General features: G+C 44.6%; 1 long non-coding RNA gene across 3 annotated transcripts in view; it reads left to right on the forward strand.

Moving 5' to 3' along the window:
* LOC135911933 (uncharacterized) overlaps positions 1-22,312 on the forward strand; it is a 469,826-nt gene that overhangs the window by 162,923 nt on the left and 284,591 nt on the right. The window lies entirely within an intron of this gene.

The raw sequence follows: 22,312 nt of genomic DNA on the forward strand, positions 1-22,312 counted from the left end.
ATCTGGAACTTAGGGCACTCCAACAAATGACCGCTCGCCGCTCGAGGTCCCTCCCACCGGAAACACGCTTTAGAGTATACGGTTCCCGGCTTGCGTTAGCGTCATGCGATTAAGGCAAAAATTAACGTTCCTGCACGCGGACGGAAAATGAAAACATGTAGCTAGAGAAAAAAAAAGTGCAATTCCTAATACTTTACAAGATCTAAAGTCTACCTGATTATTATTTTCAATGAAGAGATGTTGACCCGTTCTTGAGGTGCCTGCGGCGACGTTGAGACGATGCAAAACCGGTTTGGGGCGTGCGAAAACTCAAACCCAAGAATACTGTTAGCGCGAGACGCTAATCATGCTTACAATTTTGCTACTAGATGGCTTGGTATATATCCCTACTAGCATTTACGATGAAACATGTACATCATGCCACCAAACACTAGCTTTAGTATTACATCTCAAGTAATGCTGCACAATGTCGTCGTCACGGCTACGTTCTACGCTGAATGCTTGGCCCACAAGAATTAAACTCTCATGAAGTCTTTTATACTTATGAATGTCCACGCAGAAAAAGAAAGAAAGAAAGAAAGAGAGAAAGAAAGAAAGACAGAGAGAAAGAAAGAACGCTATCGCTGTGACACCTTGAGGCACACTGGCCTGTAGGAGATAATGAACTTGCGCCTGTACCTGTCATATTTGTAAGCAACGAATTACATGTAGTTGAATGCTTGTAATCAATTACGTTTTTTCTTGTAATTTTGAGACCTAAAGATTGCTTTGTTCACACAGTAGCGCTCACTTAACTTATGCAGTAACCAGTTTCATGTAACCCGTTACATATTTGACTAAAGAAGGTATAACAGGCGACGCTGCTTTGAGATCATGAACTTAGCGGGAAAAAGTGTCCAAAAGGATGAAAACATGTACATTGGGCGACCTTCTTCACACAGTTAGCGTACTTCAGCTACACGCCGATCACCTGAGCATGGCAGACTAGCAGATTTGCAATCCTCTCTTGAAAGACCAACCTGTGAGCTTTTTATCTTAAAATAAATTTCTATTTCGCTATCTCTCCTGGAAGCGCCTTAAAGCAGCTTTCTTATAGGCACTAAGAGCTGCTGCTTAATTCTTCTTGGCATAGCGTAGTGCATGACTTCTCTCACACAGAAATAAAATTTTCACCGTTAAAAGCACGTGTTTCTACCTGTGACATGTACCATGCGCCACAGCTACCGTAGGCCAAGATGTTCTTTTAAAAAAAGCTACAAGTTGCGATGATGGTACAAACGGTGTTTTACTAGCAGTCATCTTGCGTACGCTGGTGGATTTTTTACTAACATTGATTTGCTAATTATGAAATAATTCTCTGAATTTCTAAATACCCGCGTAACTTCGACAGCTCGAATGTCAAATCGTGCAAAGCACTCGAAAATGTCATATTCAACAGTTTCCAGCTCGCTACATTTGCTGCAGTCATCTTTCTTGCGCATTTCAAAATATTGTGGAAAGTCTGAAAACGAGTGCAAATCGAAAGCGATCCCGCGCCTTTCGTGCGTGCCACAGCAATCTCAGCAGGGTTTTTAAAAAAATCAACGCTATTCGATGGCCGACTTGGTTACCGCGAGAAAGTGAGAATGCGACGGCGTAGCTGCTACCTATGGGCGATTTTTCAGTTCTGCACTGGCCTCATTGGGAACATCTTCCCACAAACCCAGCCACAATCAGTCACTGTGCTTTATGCCTTATACAAAACCCAGACCCGAGCACCGTAACATTGAGCAGCCATTCACAATCTTTTTAGCAAGGTGTTCGTACGTTGCACCACTGCCCTTCTCTCTAGCGCACACATCGAGCCAGTTTACAGTGTCGCTGTCAGATGTCTTCGCAACAAGACGAGGGAACGTTCTGTAAGCAAAATTTCAAAAGCATTTCTTAGTGCCGATAAACAACGTGTGACGGGCTGGAGAGGGCATTGTGCTTAGTGTATTTGTACAAGATTAATAAACGTACAGAGGAAAGCAACTTTAGAAGAATGGATGATTTCTTAGTAATCGCTCAGTGACATTGGTGGATTCGTAATTGATAACTGCAATAAATCACATCTGTCAAGAAGTTATTGTGGTCATTATCGGTGACATTTCTTTTCTGTAACGTGTACAAGTCTGGTAGAAGTACACCGTGCTTCTCGCCACACCACTCCTGCATGCATGTCACAAGTGTTGGATGGCGCTTTAAACTGTGTATCGCATTGTTATTGATAACGCTGGTTCTGAGTTCTACCGGATAGGTCAAAGTCAGTAAGTTGGGTAAAGCCGAACACTCGCACACAGCGGTTGAAATTGAGGAAGCAAAGAAAGCCTCTCGATTGAAGAACATTGAACAGTTTAGGGAAGCGATTTGTGGATGGCGCATTGTTGATTCAGTAGCGCGTGTCCTTGAAAAGGCGTCTTAATCCTAAGCGCCGTTCTCCGTCGTTTCGAAAAGCACCACTAGTTCCACAATATCGTGACCAGCAGTAAGCTAAGGGTTGAGAGGCCGCAACAGGAGAGACAAACAACGTAAGCCTTCGCGGTGTCTTCGTGGATGCTGATTTTCTAAACACCATGGCACAACGGGGACGCTTCATTCCAACCCGCTAAGCTTTTCTCATTCTCCTCAAGCCCAACATTTCAGCCGACTTTCGTTATTAAAAGCGGCTTACAATCCTCTCACTTTTTGTTTACAAAAAGATTGTCCTTTAGCAGCCCGATAAACAAAACTTCTGGGACAGCTCAATGGCTGCGCTACTTGGTACTTTCACAACTTTGTTCTGTGTAAACAAGAACTTCTGCAGAAACAATAAATTACCAATGGCTTCCCAAATACGTTGGCGTTGTATCCGTACGTATAGTTGCAAGTAGCCGGAGCATATGAGTCGTCTATTGCTTTGCCCCGTGTGTCCTAATGTCGATCTGCAGCAAAACCTCTTGCCGAAATACTTTGAGGTGATAGCCACTTTTTTCGGGAGTTTGGTTTTTCTTGCTACGAGTTCGGTGCTTCAATGCTTCCCGTACTTCACTCGCACATTTGGACTGGATATTACGGCGCTACACCCCTACTGAGATCAATGTTTACGTTTGTATTCTTTTTACGTGCGCGGCGGATGGTCGACATCGTTAATATCTGTGTCTCAAGAGGACTACGTAGCTAAGCCTCTTGGATCTGTTCGAGATCATCTCTGCTGCTTCTCTGACTAGTCGCGAGACGCATCTCGTAATGTATTCCGCGAAATACGTTACCAAACTTGGTGCTATAGAGCTGGCTGTCAGTCTGGTACGTGCCTTGCAACACGTTTCTCTGGCCGACCCTGCAGCCAACTTGAGCAGCGTATTTTACTGTTGACCCGCCGTGGTTGCTCAGTGGCTATGATGTTGGGCTGCTGAGCACGAGGTCGCGGGATCGAATCCCGGCCACGGCGGCCGCATTTCGATGGGGGCGAAATACGAAAACACCCGTGTACTTAGATTTAGGTGCACGTTAAAGAACCCCAGGTGGTCAAAATTTCCGGAGTCCTCCACTACGGCGTGCCTCATAATCAGAAAGTGGTTTTGGCACGTAAAACCCTAAATATTATTATTATTTTACTGTTGACGCAAGGATCAGACGCTCGTCAAGTGTGCCTTCACGGCTCACAGACTTCTACTCCTTGGAGGCCATTGGTTCTCCTTTTATGTGGATGAGCAGGTAGGGCCGAGCCTACGGCGTCTGAAGTCCGTCAGAAACTAATGAATCTAATGAAATAAACCTTGGGAAATGACTGTGCTCTAACGCTAACGCTTACTAAAAGTCGCCTTCGGATGGGAGAAACCTATTACTTGTTTTGAGCCTATAATTCGCCATCTCTTCTACCCATCCATGTAAAGCTCGCTACTTAAAAGAAGCCAGAGTTGATGAAATAGTCGGGATAGTTTTGCAGAGAAGTGCTTGCGTTCCAGAATGCTTGGAAACACAAGAATTGACCTTATAGAGGACAATAGGACAATTAGACAATGCATTAAAGCTAATCAAAGACAGTGCAATATCGCCAGTAATTGAACGATATTGTTGCAAAATCTACAGCAGCTGTCAACCTTGTCATTTAAAATTAATGTCATTGATATTTATATATAGACGGACGTTCTTGTAAACTTTCTATCAGTAGGGAACTGTAGTGCTAAAGTTAGTTCTTTTGGTCTTTGCGAATGTAACTGAGAAAAATGCATTCGTTACAACCAACTCATTTTCTCAGTAGTCTTTCTGTCCCGTCTTTTTTCTTGATTTCAACTGGTTAACAAGAAATAGACAAGACTTCTTTTCTAAAATGCCTGACAGCTCATTGGCGCATTCATATTTTTGCATTCTACTGCATTGTCTTAAGCGCGAAATCACAGTCGGTGTCGTTGTGGTTATAGTTCTGGTGTAGGCCGTAACCTTTCAGAGTACCTCTCTCCGCACTGGCAGCCGTGTTTGTCAGGCAACTATAGTGCAACATGTAACTGTTGACATGATATGACTAAAACAATTTGTTAAACTTTGTTGCCTGTATTGACTGGTGGCTGCTGGCACTTACACGGCAAGTCACCGTCAGACGGCCCCTTCTTCAACCCCTCCCTCCGGCCCGGCGTCGTCCACTTGGGAGTTAGCGTGTTGGCATAGCATCCATTGATCTAATATGCAGAATACAGTCCAAAACATCTATAACGAACCCTTTCACAGCGAAGTGACATGTATAACTAAGGAATAATGACGTCCCTGTTCTACTGTTAGTGGTTCGATATGCGACCTTTACAAGGCAGTGATCTGTGTAGCGAAGAATTTCAGAGGTCCCACGCACTTCGTTATACTGGCATTCGACTGTATTGAGATCGGGATGCCAGGGTACGACAGGCAGCAATCTGTAGACTTAAAAAGTTATGGATAGGAATGAGTAATGGCCCAACCTGTGAGAAAACCTGCCATGATGGCAACACATTCGGTGACTACGAGCAACATTGTGCTTTACTATCAGATGCGTCGTTCAAAGCGTATATTCAAACACACTGTGCTTCCTTCATTGGATATTATTTATTTACTTATATATACAACCCAGACTCCATTTGGGGTATTGAGTGATTGGGAAGGAAACAGAACAAAATTACATAGAGCATGAACAGGAACCAATGAATGTTAATAATGAGTACGTAGCTTAAGACGCGATTAGCTTTTCTTCGATGTTTATTTATTCCGTTTATTCTGTTTTCTACTGGCGGAGATGTATTTGACGTTCTTGACTGGTGAACCGGTGCAGGTATAGAAGAGTGGTCGCATAAGATGACCACCACATAGCCACATAAGATTTATTCATAATGGTAGGGCCATCATATTCACCTTCCTATGCCTATTTATGTACAGCGCTCAACGTAGACCTCATCGAACGATCCCCAGTGACCCCTGTATTGTACCAGCTGACTCCACGTTTTTTCTGCAAAGTTTCTATTTATGCGATGTCACCTAATTCTTTGCCATTGCAGACTACGCTTCCCTCATTTTGGCACGCATTCTGGAAAGCGAATGAGCCACCGGTGGTCTGCAATGTGCATTACATCTACGGCCCAACTCGATTTCTTATTCTTCATGTCAACTAGAATATCACCTACCCACACTTGCCCTCTAATTCACAGGATTACCTTGCTGCCTTACGTTACGCCTATCGTATTTCGCTACGTCGCTCTGTGTACGGTCCTCATTTTCTTAAGTTCCTTAGACCTTCACGTTTCAGCCACTAATGCTTGTTTGAGTAAAAAAAAATCGATTGTGCAATTTTCCCTCTCAAGGATAACGGTAAAGTGCTGGCCATGAGAATTTAATGCCCACCGCATGTGTTCAATCCCATTTTAAATGCGAAGCATTTCTTGGAGAACATTTGACGCTTTGATAGTATCCATGGAACCGCCAACGTCTTGATGCCCTCGTGGTCGTTGCGTTAACTTGGTATCTACCGAAATTGTCATAGTGTGACAAGAGTCCACGAGGAACATAAATGATCGCTCATGACATGAATATCATGACACGTCTGCCATGTAGGTCATGAAACTGCCACCTACGTCTTGGTGCTCTCATAGTCGTTTTATTAACTTGGTAGGTACAAACATTGTCATGGCATGAAAGTAGTGTATGGCGAACATAAATGATAGGTCGTGACTTGGATATTATTACAAGTGTATTATGTAGGTCATGAAACGGCCGCCCACGTCTTGGTGCCCTCATGGTCGTTTCATTAACTTGGTATGTACCACAATCGGTATAGTATGACAAGGGTGTATCAAGAAAATAAATGATATATCATGACACGAATGTCATGAGATGCGTGTCATGAAACAGCCGTCTATTTTATTAGTGTGTAAATTTCCTCCCAATAATCCCGTCCACAGCGACTAATTGACCTAGATAAACGTAGCCTTGGACCGATTCTGCAAGAGCCCATCGCCAGTCACCACATTCTCTTGTCAAGCTAGAGAATTATCTCAATCATATGCATGGGTAGTTCAGCTCTATAGAACAGAGGCTGTGACACAGCTTCGCCTTCAGGCGCGCACAATCACGTGAGCTAATTGAAATAACGCACATATAAGGCGCACCAAACTGCACCAAACAAACCCTTCGCTGCATCTCCGACCTCTGCTCAAACTACACCGACACGAAGCGTCTCTTCCGGGTCGGTTGTGGTTAGGCCATCAGTGTAGATATTTGGGCTTGTTGGTGTAACATTTTTTCAGTTCTTTCCTGTAGCGCAAATAGCACAAGGACGTAGAAGAGAAAACAGACACACCCAGGTGCTGCCTGTGAGCATTACTTTCACGCGAACTTGTACAACAATAATCCCAATGCGTGAGTCCTGCATGTGATATGAGCGGAAACGAGAACATTTACCAGCTATTGTGCCACTAGACTCAGTTTAAACCACAAAGGCAATCTATGTGCAGTGCTTTGCAGTGGATAGATGGTCGTCCACTGGGACATGCAGATGATACTGGAACTATGTCGCCACTGATAATCGGCCTGGAATTCCGGCAGCGAAAGCACTTTTGTTCCTTCTGAGAACAGCGGGCTTGCGCAAGGGCCTTTGATTTCGTGGTGCTGTCCACGCACGCGTGCACATTCAGTGCATCTCGCGCTCTTTCCCATCTTTATATTTCCTTTTTCTTTTCTCTTCCCTTAGTGTAGGGAAGCCAACCAGATAATTTTATCGTTCAAAACCCTGCTTCATCTCAGTTTTCTCCCTTTCTGCATAGATATTCAGTGTCAACACAATGAACGGTGGCAAAACCTCTGAGAAATGATTCCAGGCCATACCCAGGCTGTGAGGAGAACTTCAACTACGTGCAAAATGTGTCCAGAGTTTGTCTTCGTGATTTTTCACTGTCGCAAACGCATGCGTGTAATAAATAACGAAACGCAAGCCAAATTGAACGCATGCCAAACTGAAGTGCAGTCACGTTCTTTTATTACATCCTTGGCGCGTAGCAGTCGCTGCAGCGGTAATTGGTTATGCCTCGCACTGAGCCGTAGAAGGTCTTCGGTAAAGAGAAAATTATAGTTATAAAAAACGCGCACAAAAGTATCTCGTAATATAATATCGATGCACACGTTACCCTCTACATCGTCGGCAGTTCATAGCTCTTCATTATTTCTTGAACCTGGGCCACAATTAGCATTTGAAAAATAAATCAAGCGATAATAAAGCCATTTGGGAGCGTTGATTCGGTTACATGTATCGGGACACAGCTACATTGATCACTGCTCAATAGGATTGTGCGATGCACGTTCTTTCTTCCTTCCTGAGCTTCACGGGAGTGCGCAGCTAATTAGTTGTACTGAATGAAAGCTTCGAGTGTTCGGAGAGAAGAGCCTCCACAGGGCAGGGTTACTTGGCGCGATCTTTTCAGAAAAGCACAGCACTCCTTCAACAGCAGCGCTTCCCGTGTTAAAGGACCGGCACAAAGTGAAGAAAAAAAAATCCGACTACATCAGTCTAAGTGCTTGGCTCGTGAGTAAGAAAAAAAAGGAATAAAGCTCCACCGTCATGAGAACTCCTGTGGCAGTATCATTCAGTAACATGGCGTAACTGGCACTTGTAGAGCTGCCTAAGTTCGGTATTAATATTTAGTGCTGCACGTTTCTGTTGGCCATATCTTATAAGATACGGTATATAACTTATCGGAGAGCTGTTCGGAAAAAAATTTATTTCTTGGACTTAATAATGGTCACAAGCCAATTCATGTAAAAAAACTTAAAGAAGACATGATATTTAGGTTCCAAAAGGACTTCTTCTTGGGCAACTTGGTGCTTAGATTTCCTAGGTATACGCTGTGGAGCAAGATACATTTCTTGAAAAGGCACTGTCTCCCTTTCTTCCGTCCCTTTTCAAGAAATGTATTTTGCGCCACTAAGAATACCCAGGAGATCTTTAGGTCTTATGACACAATACCGCAACGTGAATATAAGGAACACCTTAAAGTGGTCTCCTGAACAAGTTTGACTACCTGAGGTTCTTTTAACGTCCACATAAACGCAAGTTAACGAGCGCATTTCCATTTCGCCCGCTTCGAATTGTGGCCGCCGCTGCAAGGGTTGAAGCCGTGACCTCGAGCTCAGCGCAATGCCATAGTGAATGAACGACCGCCGGGGGTACAAGCTGCTTAACAAGTTTTACATAAAACATTCTTTAGAGTCGTTATTGGTCCAATAAAAAATATATTGAGTATGCTGTTTTTGCTGTTCCACAGTCTTAAACCCAAGTTTCCCTGAAACATAAAAATTGGGGCAGGTTGTTTAACGCTTATCCGGGTAAATTTATGTCACCAATTCTGTAGCCAAGAATAAGCTTTGCGTGTAAACTTGTGAGCGTTTAGAAATTTAACGGGACGAACAGAACTGAGATTTACTAGAACGTGTACGAAAACGTCAGTATGTCATACGTAGTGTCAATAAGTTAGCTTTATGTGTTCTGGATGTTCCTAAGAAAACATAAGGGCATTTCAACTGTAGCGACCCTCCGTCAGTTCGTTGTCCCCGCTTCACGGAAATCCAGTTTGCCTCGTCGAGGGGTCATTGCCCCTGCTCAGTCTTGGAACCGAGGCGGCTGCCCGACTGGGGCGCCACCACAGCCAATCGGTGAACCCGCTTTGACTTTTCAATAAAGCTCATCGACTCTCCTTTCTCAAGCAGCCGAAACATGTATTCTATGCATGTTCTAAACCGAGCTCACAACAAAACCGCAAAAGTAAAAGATATATTGCATACATAAAATCAGTCAAGGAGCTTACTGAATATTTTAAATGCTCTGTTTTATTTGCGCCTGTAAGGCGCATGCTGAGCTCTGTAAATTAAGAGGCATGTACATCGGGAACCGCAATGTTTGAAGACACTTTTCTTCTGAGTCTAGTCATTTCCTCAGAACCGATACGCTGGGATCGAAACGCCGGCAACAGCAGGGGCGCAGTCTCACAGAATCAGTGGCCAAGTGCATAAGGAATTGAAAATGAAAACATTCGCTACAAAGCATTAACTCAGCTCACTACGTTTACACGAGGAATCTCAATCGGATTCTGACGTATATTCAGACGTGACCCAGTAAACTGCAGATGAACTGCTAAACAGAAACAGTACTGTTAAATAGTCGTGTTGAACCTCGTCATGATGTTGGTGACATTCTGAGGTCTCGTTTATTTTATACAGAATAAAATACAACAACCCTGAATTGAGGCAAATACAAGCTTTCTGCGTAATTAATAAGCTAAAGAGGTCCTATGCGTTTACAACGGTTAAGCTTTGTAGCAGAAAATGAATCCCTGTGTTAGCCTGTACTGCTACATATGCAGATGTTTCAGCATGACTTCTGCAATTCCTTGAGAAAAATTCCTTGCTCGCCTTGAGCGAGCATGCAACAGAGTCTGCGTTGTTTACTATCCTCTTAAGTAACTCAAAAGTATGCTTTACTATAAGCTGAAAGTATAATTACCAACAAATTATGCAGCAATCGCTAAAGTAATGATGTAAACAAAAAGATATACCGCGAAAACCTCGCAGGTACTATTGAGGAATATCCAAATTCTCCCATATTACAGCAAACTGGTGCCACGCTCCCACACCGAATAAAAAAAAAAATTGCTGCTCCGTAGTGCGGATACTTATTTTCATCTGAGGCTATACCTTGTCTAACGAGTATAGAAGGCACGCCTACGCTATAAATGTTTGTGGGGCCACAATATTTACATGGAAACGAATTACCAGTGAAGCTGTTTAGGCTGCAAACGTGGCCTGCAGGCATTATGAAATTATACATTTGTTTTTAATACGCCACAACATTACGCCGACACAAGTGCCACGGCGGTCCCCGCAGTTCCCAAGGATCTGCCGCAACCGCTGCGGCAGCCGTGCCGGTCCTCCCACAGGCGTGCCGTCACAACCACAGGAGAGCAGGCCACGTGCACAGGTGGCTTCGCCACATTCTCCTTCTGTCAGTATTCATCAAACAGCATTTAAAATAAATAGGCCGCAGGAAAGTCAACTTGCTACGCCAAGCGCAATTTATGATATATATATATATATATATATATATATATATATATATATATATATATATATATATATATATATATATATATATATATATATATATATATATATATATATATATATATTTCTTACAACGCCGAGTTTCTGTAGTTCTATTAGGACTGAAGATATTAAAGTTACTTTTGAACTTGGTGGTGCGCGCGAATCCTGCCTCACTTCCACCGCGGGTCGTACCGGTATTGCACTATCTCTGGGATCGACCGACGCATTCCTAACTCCGCGCCATGATACGCCTCTAAGGAGGCCAGGGTAACCCTCTTGGGAACGCATGCGGGGGATGCATACGGGGGCTAGGGGTAAATAGCTTCGCTTTAAAAACTGTTCTTGTACCATGAAGACATAACATGACAGCGATGACAAGATAAAGGAGGTGGCCCGACTGTGATACCTAAAAACTGCGTTTATTTTTTGTATTTTTTTGTGCACGCTTGATTTGTAAGTAATGACAGCGAAGACAAGATAAAGGAAGTGGCCGGACTGTGATACCTAAAAACTGCGTTTATTTTTTGTATTTTTGTGTGCACGCTTGATTTGTAAGAAATCTCACTGCCAGCGCTTACTATAGCATTTCGCATCTCAAAACTGAGAGCTCGGCCAGCATTCGCTTAGCCGGCTGTGCGAACGTGCATGGAATGTGTGCCGGGCCGAAACATCACACTAATCCTTTTTTTCCTAACTATACCCCCGCTTGTATCGGCATTCTCGACGTTAGTTACGCATGGCGTTAACCGCCTATACGCCTAAAGGCAACTTTTTTTTGTTCAAAGGCTTCTCGACGTAAGACGGCAATTGCCCCAGACGTCTGCGGGTGCTGAAGATAAGGGCTTTTAATGCTAGCCCGTGCAGCAGGGCTGATCCGATGAAATGGAAATGCGAGGACAGTCGATGGCATGGCTTACAGCCTCGTCTCGTCAAACACTTTCCCCCGGTGCGTTGAAACGTCTTCGCATTAACGGCTTGCGTTGGCATGCATCCTAAGGGCACGAAAAGCCCAAATTATGCGCCGAAAGGGAGGTGGGAAATAAAAAATTTGGCTGCTGACGCTACTGCACATTAATTGAACTGACGCACTGCAAGCTTAGTCAGCGTGTCAAAATTCAACGCTTGTATGGATATAAGCAATAAAACGTTGAGTAAATTTATCAACACTATTGGAATTAGGAGTCAAACAAGAAATATAGTAGTTTGATTATAGAAAGAAACCATAGCGACGCTGGTATGCTTTGGAGAGCGCGTTACGAATAAATTAAACGTCTAAGCCGTACATGTGAAGGCCTGCATAAACAGATATTCCCACGATATATAACATCACAAATACGCTGGTTATCTTCACAGAGGTATGGAATGATTCCTTCCATTTTATTGAAGGAGGTTGCCGCAGTGAAAAGAGAGAGAGATGAAGAGGAAACAACAACAGTGACAGTAATTTTATTCAAATAATCAAAATTGGTATGCGACGTTGTCGCATACAAGTTTTGATCATTTGTACTCTAAGTACTCTAAAAGGCAGGAAGGTTAACCAGATATCAGTCTCCGCTTTGCTACCCTACACTGGGGATGGGAGATAGGGGTTAGAAAGATGACAGAGAGGAAAACGCTAAAAAACAAAAAAAAAAACACGCAAGCGTGGAGACACACACGCACAAAAGGCGTCCCAGTTAAAGACGTTCACAAGGGCCGGTGAATCGCAAAAGGCGCAATAGCGCTTGCACGGCCTTCTTCTGTGACGTTAGGTCCATTCTGAACGAGCATCCTCATAAATGCAGGGTACCACAAAATATACTGTGCATTATCGGATTACTCTAAATTCCTAGCAATAAACAAAACTTTTTTTGCGTACTTTGTACAATATCTGAGGGACATCGATGCTCATGTCTGAAGAACTGCTACTGCCGCGTTGTAAAAAAGAAAAAGAAAACAAAAACAAATGGAACCACACAACACTGGCGACGGCGATCGACGGCGACGTGACAAAGTCACAATACGTATGAAACATGGGGCCCTATAACGTAAAACTATTCCAATATGTTTTTATTCCAATCTTCTGACGTCAAATTTGCGTAACCACCGACGCAAGCATCGGGTGGTGACCCACAGGGTTGTCTGAACACACCAATCAAACGCTCTCCTAGATCATAGGAGGTCACTTTTGTTTGCTTGAAAAACGAATAACATTGCCTACATTGAGCGGCTTGTCGTATCTTATTGGCTGACAAGAGGCGAGCAGCACACTCAAGTGGAGAGGGATTCGATGGGGCCGAGCCACTGCACTGAAAATCGATAAGCGGATGAAGAGGGTGGTGCTAGCGTCTGCGATTGGTCCGCTTTCCCTCACTTAGCTTGCGGTGGCCAGTCGAAAATCGCGGCGGCATGCAACGGAAGTTTAAGAATGACACTACAACGGATCCTCAACAAAGAAGCGTTGGTAGAACGAGGTCGTAAACATGCCGAAAGTGCGCGAAAACAATACACGACCACGCAGAAAGCTTTATTACACGCAAATAAACCCATGCTCTCCGGCAGGTGCGAGTAGCCAGTGCCTGAGTGATCGGCGGCAGCCATCTTTTATTCCTTTCAGAACGGGACAGCCTGCGGTTATTCAGAAGAATATTCAGTTTTGTTCGGCATTTTAATGCATCTTTAATGCGTACACGTCACTTTGACGCGGCGAGTTTCCGCGGTTTTGTGACGTCGCGTGGCAGGCAGATGAAGTGGGTGCAGCCCGAAAACTCTTGACCAATAGCCGAGGTCTAATGTTGAAAAGGCATCGAATCAGAAATAACAATTTTTCGTTTGTTCGGTCAAATCAGGCATAATCAGTGTGTACACGCCATATCAAATGGGGAACTATCGCGGTTTTCGTGACGTCGCCTGACAGACAGGCGAAGTGGGGGTGGTCCAAAAAGTTTTCGACCAATCACGTAGGGCTGGTTGCAGAATTGGAATAGAAAAGTTTGGAATAGCTTTACGTTATAGCGCCCATGGCTACTTCACGATTACTTCGTAGTTCAGGAAAAAATGGGCTGGTGGTCGCGTCTTCTCTTTAGGGAACCTGAGGACATTTAAAGGATTGAGGCTGACTATCTGGGTCTCACATTAAGAGAAAAAAAAAATGAAGCTGGGAAGGCCATGTAATGCATAGGTTAGCTAACCGGTGGACCATTAGGGTTACAGAATGGGTGCCAACAGAAGGGAAGCGCAGTCGATGACGGCAGAAGACTAGGTGGGGCGATGAAACTAATGCCATCTTCGACTGGTCGTTTCTGAGCGCTCTGGAGCGCTCTCGCGAGCGGCGTTGTCTTCGGCTGGTTGAAAGAGGGTGCCCGCCCAGCGTTCGGCTGGTTCTTCTCGATTGCTCTCCTCCACCTTCGAGCGCTCTGAGGCGCTCCGAGCCCTGTCGTCGGAGCAGTCGTCGAAATTGAAACGTCATCGCAGAGCCGCGTCGCTGCTGCTGGCGACGGCCTACCGTAACCTAGGCAACCTAGGCCACTGCGACGAACGCTCGTCCCGCCGGCGCGTCCGCCGGTTTTCCCGGCAGCGCCGGGAGCTTTCGATAAGCGAAACATCGGACGTTGGTAGTAGTCACGTGGTTTAGCATCTGCCATTGCCTCCTCCGAGAGCGACTCGCACGTTTGGCTTGCGCGCTCGTCCTCTACCTCTGAGCTCGGGGAACGCCGGATCTGCCCGACTCTGCTTCGGGGGATGGAAGCGACCAGCCGAAGATAGCATAAGAAATTCGCGGGAGCTAGTTGGAAACGGCTCGCGCAGGACAGAGGTAATTGGAGATCGTCTTCGTCCTGCGGTAGACCTAACATAGGATGATGATGATGATGATGATGATGATGATGACGACGACGACGACGGCGACGACGACGATGATGATGATGATGATGATGATGATGATGATGATGTGGTGGTGGTGGTGGGTCTTAGGGCTATAGTTTATTTGAGAAAGTAATCAGAGACTCTTGCAAGAGTAAAAATCAATTTCAGATATCGCTTTTGTGGTGACTGCTTTCTGATCACATGCTGACTCCGAAGCCATTACATTTATCTGTCTACAATATTTTTACCACCTTATCTTTCTTCAACTTTTGCGATCGCTTGGCGATTCCGGCGTCCGTATGCGTAAACGACGCACGCCCGCGTAGTAACGACAAGCTGGTTGCTAATGGATTACTTTGGCTTGCATACGTTTGGCCAGAGGACCAGACGGCGCTCTGTCATCAAACGCGCTTCTTACGTTTGCGTTCTCGCACATTAAACTAAAGGTCCTAAAGGGCTGCACACCGTAATGTTCCGCAAAGGTGCCAGGGTTTAACGCACATAGGTGACAAATGCTTTTCTAAAGCTGCCTATTGTGATGTCACGCATGTATTCCAACAGGGTTGTGTACATGACGTCATAAAACTTATTGTGCGTTTGTGTCACAACAGTGCTGTCCATCTGCTATCCAGCCTGCAACGAAGATCGATGTGCTGCGCATATGAAACATACAGTAATATCTAGAGGCGGTCTCAGATCTTAACTTTTTCGTGGAAAACAAAACTAGAGGCATTACGCAGCCTGCATTTTCATTTAGAGAAACGCGAGCTCCATTGCCTTGCTGTCTGTGAGGACAAAAAAATTATTGCGAAAATATTTTAGAATTGCATTTGATAGTTGTTTCTTTAAGTTCTGACGCTTATTCGCAGTTTGCTTTGTTTTATGAGCAGTGCTCGCGTTTTAAATTAGCATGACGTTTGCTCACTTAATAAAAGTCTATGCTTATTGTAAATTGCTTCTTTTATAAACGATGTTTTGTCACTCGGCACGCTATATGTAGAAAAGCCCGAGCAGATTTATCAAAGCCTTTAGAGGGGTAACTTTTGCATCTAATTTCTATAAGGGGCTCCGATGCTTGGTCGAATAAATTGTATATCATCTCGTAAAGGTTATAACGCACATAAATAAGAAGTAACCTAGGTGACTCAAGCATCAAGTGGTAGTGAAAATAGAATTTACCCAACAGGAAAACAAGATCTGTAGAAAACTGCAAATAAGGAAAGGATTCATGGAACTCAATAACCCATTGCTATCTTCACGCAGCTCTACGGTGAATGGGTTTCTTTTTTTTTTGTTGTTATCGTGAAATCTACCAAACTGTCCCTGCGTCGCCTTCAACTTCGCTTATAGTGCACGGAGGCAACAATTTTATGCACGACCGCTCTTTCAGACCAACGGGTCCAAGTGTCACAAAGAATCCCATTTCACTCGCCCAACTTTCAACGGCACCCGCGAGCTGCAAGTTGTCGAGTGTTATCACCGAAAGCTCGACTGAGCGTCAGCACGTATTTTGCAGTGAGCGCGTCCTTGCGTTTATGCATGAGTGGGCTGCGTAATAGAAAGAAAGAAACAATGTCACGCGAAAAGAAACATGCTCCTTTTTGTAGTTGCGCTGAGCTTGCAGAGCAATAGACTCAGTTTTTGGACCTTCCGGAAACATCGGCGCGCCCGTTGCTTGAAATGATTACCGCTCTATTCGGAGCCACTGCACAAGGACGCACGCTAGCACATTGCTCCGGGATATTTTGAGCTCGCGTACTTTATGGCTCTGTTTTATTGTGGCTTGCGCGAATGTCAGCAGAATGTCTGTGGTTGCAATGTAGGATTAGAGCTTGGTCAGTTTTACCTTGGTGGGCAGTTATTTCCTCTGTAGGAAAAGTGCAACGCCGTTCGAGAAGTCAGATCGTGTGGGAAGAAGAGACTATATTTGCAACGTGCAGTGTTGCGCACCAAAAGAATGTCGCTTTGTGTGAGAATACTTGCTCATAATCTGCTGGAGAGAACTGGAGCTTGTGCCACGATAAATGTGTCGATAAATTTACAGCGGCTCTTCACGTTAGAGGCAATGAGTCAGCGTCCCTTTTCGTAACTCTCTCACTCCTAGTTTCTGAGAAACTTGCATCATACTAAACACGGAGACCTTTATTTTTCGATGACGTTGTCCGTATCACTGCTTCTGTGTTTTAATACAAAAGTAGCAGGTGCGCTTTTTGGCCTCCTGCTAATTTTCGCAATATCTTCTTGTAGCTAAGCGTGCAAAAATGTTCCTTTAGTTTGCTTGCGTATTCGAGTATTCGTGCTAAGTACAAGTTTCACTGCGTAGTGGGAAATGTTTAGATATACAAGAATAACAAAAATAAAAGAAGAAGTGAAAGGGAACAAAATGCGCTGGCTCGCTCTGTCTGGTCACTATATTTCAATCCGCATGTGATTTATTTTGGACGCTCTGTTCATTTTGTGAGAATTTGTCTAGCATTTCAATATGACGCATGCACTTTCACTGATACGTACCATGTTTGTCTGATTCACTTTGCGATAATATATGTTGCTTTTGCGTTGATGTTAGAGCTAATTGATTCTGCGTTGGCGGGCTGCAGCAATGCTGGAATTTTTTATGTAGAATCATGCATGTCGCTGGCACTTCCAGAAGCACGGGCACGTATATTGCCACCCAACGTGATGCAATTTACGAGCCCTCGTACTTTCCCGAATACCGCTGGTTGAAGCGGAATGCTACAGTAATTATCCAGATGTTACAGCGCCAAATGTACAGGGGAATACAAAAGTACGGGACGGCCGCTGGCCCCACTTGTCACTGTAGGCTTTTGATTATCGCGAGAGGGCACCTTCTCTCTCGACTGTCGCGTATAAGTAACCGTCGCACTGCTGCCGCTTCTGCAGTACTTTCTTGCGGGAACCACGCGATTTGACAACGGCATTATGGGGATGCCTAAGGGACGATTCGTAGTTTTGTAAAAGGCCGTCTAATTTTATGATGGCTAAATGGACATAGGTAAAAGGGACACTGAAGGAAGACAATGACAAGAACTCTCTTTTGATACGCAAAGCGCTCATTCACTACTCTGTTTTGCATATTTTGCGACATGATGCCGATTATTTGATGAGAAAACAAGCGGCAAACTTCATTTCATAGGGCACCGAAACCCAAATGTCAGAGCGTGAGTGTGACGTCGTGGATTTCAACGTACTTTGTCGTGTTTGGGCCTCGTTGGCTCAGTAAAAGCTCGCAAAACTTGCCGAATTGAATCATTACCTCTTTTGGAGGTAATGTTGTCCATGTTTCATGACAGTGTTGTACATGTTTGCTCATAAACTATTAACTAGGCTTTAGCAGATGCCGTCTAAATTTACGACGCCTATGAGTGCCGATGCGGGAATATCAAAGTGGCGTCACAATCCATCTTCCGTTCTTGGGTCTTAAAAGTTTCCCAAGCATCTTCTAGCTGTAAGAGAGGCTTTTAGGTATTGTAAAAGGTCCGGTTTCTACTACAAGGGAAATTTTGTTTCTCTTTTCTATTCCCTGAACGAAATGGGTGGTTCGATCAAGCTTGTTGACCATTTTGCTTGGTGGTTTTGCTTTTGCTGGTTCCCTTCCTCCTCACAGACCCAGAAGAATACTTCCGCAATCGTAGCATACACCTGGTTTACTTTAGTACGAGAGCTCGTTACGACAAGGAAGCTTGACTGATATGCTGAGGAATTATGCGTCGCAACTGAGCCTTCTTTCATTTCATTATGCTCTCGGAAACTTATTGCGCACTACGCTGTGCCATTCTAGAGTATTATCACAATTATAGGAGCCCTGGGCGTGAGAAAGGTGAATCGCTCTATATGTTGCGAGCCACAGATGATCAAGTACCTCATTAAAAACTTAAATGGGCATCGATATGCGTATTCGGTATAGTACATTACACGTAAGAAAGCGACAATATATGTGCCTCTTGGTACAGATTGTTTAGCTTTGAAATGCGCATCGCTTACACCGAAAAATACAGAAAAAGCATGAAGGCTTATAATGGCAGAGCTGGTTAGAAGCAGTAGAATACACATTTCAGCAGTCTATCGTCGTCACCCTAATTACCATTTTTCGCACTCCAAATGCTAATTTATTTGTTTTAAAAACGAAACGCGATTGTCGCGTCGCGTGCTCCTAACATTCTATGCACGTCGAGCCGAAGCTTTACTTTGTAAACTGGCTGATGAACATATTATGGCACAATGACTGCAATTCTCGGAGTCCTAGATAAGTATGAGTCTTGTTGGAGAGCTTCGGCGGAAACATTTCTTTAAAAGTCAAATTGTAAAGCCCGTACACTACTGAAAAAAAAAAGCACAAAGACATGCTACGTTATATTGCACGAGTCAGAAAATTATTGGATACGCTTCGACTTCAGCCGATTATTATGTGCGACCTTAGTTTATTTTTACTATACTAACCCCAAGGCCACTGACCCTAAAATTATTTGACTTTGTCGTTTGCATTTTCCTATAGTCTTGTCGTATTCTACTTTAGGGATAACTTATTGATTCATTCTGAGCTCAAGGATGATGACCCCAGTAAGCGTACTTCACGATTTATGTTACGAGCAAGAAGTTTCGGCAATAAGGTATCTAAAGAAAGTAATCGGACAGTGACTGAGCGAGCACTGTCGCTGATCTTCCTGCATTAGGGAAAGCTCTTCTAATGGGGCAGATTCTTAGGTTCATTGACACGGAGTGCGAGAATTTGGACACTAAGCTAATTGTGTGACGTAGACTGCCAGTGAGATCCTCTCGGCAGTTCTAAGGGTCAGCACCGACCCAAGCCAATGCTAAACACGTTGCCCGTCTTAGGTATACGTAATTTACTGGCGAAATCGGATGAGCCGTTCTCACCGAACACTCAACAGGTGCTTTTTTCTTCTTCTTCTTTATCTGAAGCAGTTATGTAAGCGAAGTTACTACATTGTATGTGTAAACTTTATATTCTGATATTGTTTATTTTTCGAGGAATTTAAACAGAACATGGGGGCTTGCACAAAAACGTTGCCGGGGTAACCTCAATGATGAATGAGCGAATACAGTATAGCAAAAGTTAACTTTTATGGAATAATTCGTAATGCTTATTGGTGAACTGATTTTCCACATTTATAGGATTAACCCTCAAAATTGATCTGGTCCAAATGCCCTGATTTGCACATTATTATCCAGGCTATATTCATGTTCTCAGACTGATGTAGTGCAAACTTTCGTATTTTTCATTGATTTCTTCATTCTCTTGCCCCTTTATATAGACCATGACGCTACATTTGACTAAGGCAGGTAGCATCCAAAATTTCGAAATCTGATGAAATCGCATGCTGCGTGCAGTTACCCTGCAGGCGCATGTCACGGGCTGCAGTATGGTATGAATAACATTATTTAAGTACTGAGGGATCAGTCTGGGACTGATGCGGGCCGCTCCCACGTCGGGACAGAGAGGCCGGGCCCCTTTGCCGTGAGACGGGCCCACTGGACAGCCCTGGGTTGGTCTGCCAGCACCTCCCTTTGCAGCATCCGCTGCCGCAACTGTTCACCTCGAGAACCATCACCGGCCAACGCCAATCAGCGCCAAAGCATGTATTCTAAATCTAGGAAACCCCCACACTTACTACAACAGATAGAAACCCCGCAGTCCAGATTGATTTTATTCGTGATGACCGGGTTAAGGTACATTCGTGTCTGCAGAAGCCTTAATGTAACCGCCTGTGGCCCATTTAATTTAGAATGTGGCAGGGGGAATGCCCTGCGCCCTAAGTAATATTGCTTGGGGATCTCGTTGTAGATTAACAGTTGCTCCCTGAACTCAGGAGCGGGATATCCAGCCCCTTCGGGGAGTACACGGCTTACTAATCCTCGTGCCTAGGTTACACGGGGCTCCCTCCACTGTCTGCAGTGTCAATAAAAACATTCTAGATTACACGACACAACATATGCAGTGGTCCAGCACCGCGTTAGTCTGAACGCCTTTTAGATGCTACCTTTCCCTCTCACGGTGAGCAAAACGCGAACAAGGTGAATGCAGGAGCCAATGTTTCGACAAGTCCACTTGTCGAAACGTCTGCTCCTGCATTCACCTTCACGTTTTCCTCATCGTCTTGAACTTCCATCTCCCGCATTCCCGGTCTTTTCTCTGGTTTTCCCTCTCACGCCATTTGTGCAGTGAGTGCTTGTGTATTACCCGCGAATTCTTATCTTCGCAGAATAAGAATACTTGTTAATGCTATCTAAAGTAGTGTAAAGCTAGCCAGGAATTCAGCATACAGCGACTCGCGGTATTTGTAAAAGTAGAAAACACTTTATTTTTCATGCCTCTTTGATTGCGTAGGCAACGTAAGCAAGCAAATTAATGTAACGAGCAGAGAGGAGGTAACGTTCTTTGCCAGGAGATTTGTAATATTTTTAAACGCAGTGGGACATACATTCTTTATTGACTTAAAAAGCCATCACCACGTTCGGTGAGAAAGGCGGCTCACGTCGAGTTCAACAGCCTCTGTATACTTAACCTATGCAACATGCAGAGAGTACACAGATAATCTTTAAATCCTCTGCACTGTTTCGTTAATGAACGTCAAGCAAAAATCCAGCTGGCTGATTTGGTGCATGAAAGTATTATCACAATTATAGGAGCACTGGCCGTGAGAAGGGTGAATCGCTTTATATGTTGCGAGCCACAGACGATGAAGATGGAAGAAGAAGAAGCGCCGAGCAGTGCAGACGTGGAAGCATCGGCTCCGTCTCTTTTTCCATGCTCCGCTCGCCAATTTTGAGAGTACAACGAAAAGAAGCATACCACTGGATCCACGAAGCGACGGCGAATCGACTGACACCAAGATTCGAGGTGGGGCTCCTATTTTCACAATTTTACAGAACCTTTTCTGCTCCTAGACGCCGACTTGAGCTTAGCGGAGCTAAGCTTAGTGAGGAGTAGGGCCCTTGTTGGGCCTAGTAAGCCCACCTGCCCGCAGGCATGGCGGATACAAGCATGGGAGATGAAGATTTTTCTGGAAATGAAAGAAACAATGGTCAGGAAGACTTCGGCTGGCAAGTCGTGGCTGGCCGAAGATCACGAGCTAGCGCAAAGGCTGTGGATGAGGAGAGCACATTGCCACGCAGTCAGCGAGATCATGGCGCCAAGAAAACCGCCGTCGGTGGAATGATTAAGAATCGGGTTATCAGAGCTTCGAGAATGCCTCAACTGCCTGAGGAGCACAGCAAGATCATTATACGGCCTCGAGGAGGGCTCAATTTGAACAAGGTGAGCACCACCACGATTGGTTCTGCAGTCATTGAGGCGTCCGGCCTAACGGAAGACGAGGCCCGTGAAGATGTTGTCTGCCCAAACTTCACTCAAAATATCATCGTAGTCAGCACACCTAAGGCCGAACATGCTGCGAAGTACGTCAGAATCAAGTCTTTCAAGATCATGGCAGCGGAATACGAGGTAAATGCATACGAAGCGGCACCACATGCCACATGCAAAGGCGTCATCCGAAGAGTGGACACCAGAGACTCCCAAGCTATGATAACAAGAAACATCGTGCATGACTTGAACCCGCTTGCGCTGGCTGCTAAGCGCATCAAGACGTCGGAATCGGTCATAGTACTTTTCGATGGACTCAAAGTGCCCAATTTTGTCAGGTATGGATCCACACTAGTGAGATGCTACCTTTACAGGAAGCAATTCGACCTCTGCTTCACCTGCGGAAGGGTCGGGCACCGCTCTGATGTGTGTCCAACACCTGACTTTGTTCAGTGCAGAGGTTGTGGAACTCGCAACCCAGGAGATGAACATGTGTGTGTACCTAGGTGTAAATTTTGT

Source organism: Dermacentor albipictus, chromosome 9, assembly GCF_038994185.2.
Source record: "Dermacentor albipictus isolate Rhodes 1998 colony chromosome 9, USDA_Dalb.pri_finalv2, whole genome shotgun sequence".
Lineage (NCBI taxonomy): Eukaryota > Metazoa > Arthropoda > Arachnida > Ixodida > Ixodidae > Dermacentor > Dermacentor albipictus.